The sequence below is a fragment of the Danio rerio genome, chromosome 12 (genome assembly GCF_049306965.1).
Source record: "Danio rerio strain Tuebingen ecotype United States chromosome 12, GRCz12tu, whole genome shotgun sequence".
Lineage (NCBI taxonomy): Eukaryota > Metazoa > Chordata > Actinopteri > Cypriniformes > Danionidae > Danio > Danio rerio.
Genome location: NC_133187.1, coordinates 30,115,608 through 30,119,014, shown reverse-complemented (window position 1 = coordinate 30,119,014; position 3,407 = coordinate 30,115,608). Strand labels below are relative to the sequence as shown.

The 3,407-nt window shown below is 32.0% G+C and overlaps 1 long non-coding RNA gene across 1 annotated transcript; it reads right to left on the bottom strand.

The window, feature by feature from the left end:
- Positions 1-551: 551 nt before the first annotated feature.
- Positions 552-2,526, bottom strand: LOC137496771 (uncharacterized). Its single transcript, XR_012388080.1, has 4 exons — positions 2,398-2,526; positions 1,657-1,714; positions 1,480-1,542; positions 552-1,366 (listed from the first exon to the last, which is right to left on the bottom strand). It is a non-coding gene; the product is annotated as an uncharacterized lncRNA (long non-coding RNA).
- Between the last annotated feature and the right edge of the window lie 881 nt (positions 2,527-3,407).

Below are 3,407 nucleotides of genomic sequence, written 5' to 3'. Positions count from 1 at the left end.
CGCAAACAGAAGGAGAACATGCAAACTCTGCACAGAAGTGCCAACTGGACCAACCAGAACTCGAAACATTGACCTTCTTGCAGTGAAGCGACAGTGCTAATCACTGAGCCACCAAGGCAGTGTTTGTAATTTTCTCGAGTAACCCTATGAATTTTAATATCAGGCTATTGTGCTGCTTTTTCTGAGTTTTGTTAGAGGCCTTGCAATAATTTATATGGAAAATTCCATTAAGTGATAGCTGGAATCTCTGCCACTATATCAGTTTTGCCAGGCCACTAACCAGCTGCCAGATAGACCTGCACTCAAAAAAATGATATGTTGGCGTTAATTAACTGTTTTTTGTCCACTGGTTCCACGTAACCGAGTTAAGTTACCTTTAAGAACGAATATTAATTTTTGTGAACTTAAGTTAGTTACATAAAGGTAATGTAATGTTGTTTAGTTCAATCAACGTAACAGTCATAATTTAGCTTTAATCAATGTAGTTATTTAAGTTCAATTATTCTAAAATTGATATTGTTATGTTTAACCAAATAAAAAAAACAGTTTCCGTTTCATTGAGTTTATTTAATAGCATTTTTACAGATTTACACATTTTCCAGCAATAAAATGATTATCAAAATCCAAATACTGTCTTTATCTGTATCTTCACTTATTACAATAAGTTAAAATATTAATACTATTAAAATAATAGTAATACAAGTATGAAGCAAATTGAAAACAATAAATGATTTAAAAATTATGCTTACAAAAACATCATAAAATACACTTTTCAAAATAATGCTTTTCATATATTACAAAAAACATTCAAAAATAATATTCTGCCTTCAAATGATTTATCAAAAATATACTTAGAAAAATTAAGTCTTCTTTTGTAAACTATACTGTACCTTCTTTACACTGAAAAAGCAGATAACACTTCAGCTGTTCAAAGAAAGATTAACATTTTAAAGCAAAGTAACATGATCAGCACTACACCATAAATTAGACCAACCAACACAGATCATGCAATAGCTACACACATTCATCTCTCTGACACTTGCACCATTTATGCACATTTGCACCAGACACTTTCTTACAACCACTCCCTATATCTAAAAAACAAAAAACAAAACATTGTGCATGAAGTCTGCTTCACACAGGTGTGTGGGCTTGACAAACCACATGTAGAAGCATTCTTAATTCTTAATTTTTTTTGTATAATTAGCACATCTTGGGTGTATTGCTTCTTCTTGTTGATTTGCAGAATGTGTCCTCAATTGTAAGTCACTTTAGACAAAAGAGTCTGCTAAATGTTAATGTAACTACTGTAGATTCATAAGGTGGTGTTGCACATCAAGGTTTGCGCTTCATCATGCCCAGTATCCTAAAAAAGTCAGGTAAAAAATAAAACATTTACCAACAGATCAAAAGTGAAAGGAGGAATTGGTTTAAGAGGAAAATACAAAATGTTTAAAAAAATAAAATAAAATAGCTTACCATGTACTCCCTCACTTAGGGGCTTTGAGGATGCATTAACACCTTTTTTCCACTGGTGATGTTCTAAATGACATGAAATAACAATTAGTAATTTACTAAGTAATTAGTAGTTAAAATTACTAGTAATTTTACTGTACATCATTTTAATGTGTGTATAGGCATCTAAAGGAATAGTACCTGGATGATCCACAGTCTCCTCAGCCAGATATGGGACTTTAGAGGTTGAGCTGTAAACCTGTGAGGGAGAAAATAGATGTGAGTGAGCAAAGATTTGTAATAATAAAATATAATAATATAAATAGCAAACTACTAAACTTAAAAATTTAAACGTGTTAGATGACCAAACAAATAAGCTTACATTAAATATGTCATCATGCTAGATGTTATACTATTTAAGTGTCACATGTGCTTTTTTGCTGATTTTTTTTTTTTTAAGTTAACAGGCTTGAATAATACAATTAGATAATAAATAACAATGTGCCAACACCACATTTTAATAAATTTTATGTAAGTTATCAAAACTGGCATTCAAACTCAACAAACTGCTTGACACTCATTTAAAATAAAGACTATCAAATCAAATAAAAAATCAAATCATTTTTATTGTCACATTATCAGCAGCACGTGTGCTATGATGAGTAAAAAGCTTAGACTATTCTAACATGACTATTCCTTACTACCAACGTTTGCAACTTTATTTTGGGGGAGTTAATATATACCAAGTATAAAATTTCACAGGAATGCAAAACAAACTATTCATTTATCTGTCTATAATGTGGAAAAGACACAGGGAGCATGGCAATTTCATAGCAATACTATACACAAACACAACTTAGTATTACAAGAGAGTACATTTATGATTCAAATGTTGTCACAGCCTCAGTATAAATACATAAAAAGTAAAAAATAAAATCTCACCTGTGTGTCCACATTGGGGAAAGCTTTGTGCACGTTCTCAATTTGTACTGTAATCTTCATCTTTTGATTCCCATAATATGGCGCCGAGCTGAGAGTGATCGTTGTGGTTTGAATCTTCTTACTTCCTGTGTTGTTTTGAAATTGCGCATGTGCAGATATTACTCCACCTATTGACCAAAATCCAGTACTGCAGAAGCAACACAACTCCCTTTCATTCATGTTAATTAAGCGAGCTGTTTAAATGTGAAAACTTACTTTTTCAAATTTTTTCCAACACAACACTTTTATTTTTAATACACAAACATAAGCGAATTGTTTAATTAAAACATAGTTACATTCTTTGGACCAACTAAAGCCATAATTCATTTTTTTGAGTGTGGGAATGACTAACCCACTATGATGCAAAAGCCCAATTTCACATTTGTAGATGTAAAATGTTCCCATTTTATAGATTTTTTCTCTTCAGTGTCTGTCAATACAATTTTCATTACAACAGAAAATGAACTGTTGCTTAACCTAAGTGGCCGCTCTCTTAGAGGTGTTTAAATGCTGGTATATGAGCTCCAGATCTTTAGGTGCTTGTCTTGTTGAGTTCTTTGTGGTGTTTGGCAGTTTCTCTGAGACTGCTACCTCCAATTTAGAGCTGGCTCTTTAACTTCTGTGAAGCAATACTGCTGCCATGTTGCATCTATGCGCTATTCTTACATCAGTTGTTTTATTTAGAGCCTCAGACCAAAAAAAGTTTTAGAGAGAAAGCTTCGTCTTAGTGACAAACTATTACTGTGTAATTGTTCACTAATCCCAGTTTGATATTCCACAATGATATTGCCCTTTTTGAGCATTTATAATGCTTTTATTAAATGCTTAAGCATTAAATCAACATGATTTCATTAAGCATCATTCAAATGATTTCTGTACGATGTATCTCTGAGGACTGGAGTAATTTAGCTTAAACGTGTGAAATTTCTAAAACTTTCCTTAGTTATTATAAAAAAATCAAGATCAGAGTT